Genomic DNA, 545 nt, shown 5'->3' on the forward strand with positions numbered 1-545 from the left:
ACGGTCTGACAGCTTCCTTTCGGAAGTTTAAAATGAGTCCAACAGCCAATCAGGTCCCACAGGGCAGCCGCAGGTGCCCCTAATCAGTAATCATGACAGATAGTAACTTTTAGAGTTTAGTGCAACACATATATTTTTAATGGAGTAACTAGTTACTGTAACTAATTCCCTTTTTTTGATAACACAACCAACACTGCATGACAGTGCTTCCAGATGACTCAAGATTCTGAGGAAGAAATTCATAAATTAACATATTTGATCCTCTTTTGTTTCTATTTTTGTCTGGTTTTGGATTCGCAGTTGATGCACTAGATATAAAATTTCAAAGATCTGAAAACGTCACACGACAAAAGGTTGTAAAAAAATTCTCATTGTGGTGGCACAACAGGGGGCAGTAGGAGGCAGGTTATAAAAGGAAGTGACTGGAGCAGATATCTTCATTCTCCTGCGCGCTAGCAAACGGGAAGCATGTGCAGAACCGGAGCGGCTGAACGGAACTCCTCGCGTCATGGAGCCTCCGCATGGATACGTGCGTAAAATACGCG

At 42.6% G+C, this 545-nt stretch overlaps 1 protein-coding gene across 1 annotated transcript in view; it reads left to right on the forward strand.

Annotated features, from left to right (window-relative positions):
• The first annotated feature begins 461 nt into the window (after window positions 1-461).
• Window positions 462-545, forward strand: part of tacr1a (tachykinin receptor 1a) — an 87,650-nt gene continuing 87,566 nt past the window's right edge. Inside the window, exon 1 of the mRNA XM_088336912.1 lies at window positions 462-545. This exon is cut by the window's right edge and continues 534 nt beyond it. The gene's annotated coding sequence lies outside the window, so the exon portion shown is untranslated.

This window comes from Urocampus carinirostris, chromosome 5 (genome assembly GCF_059441175.1).
Source record: "Urocampus carinirostris isolate Australia breed hairy pipefish chromosome 5, RoL_Ucar_1.0, whole genome shotgun sequence".
NCBI classification, from domain to species: Eukaryota; Metazoa; Chordata; class Actinopteri; order Syngnathiformes; family Syngnathidae; genus Urocampus; species Urocampus carinirostris.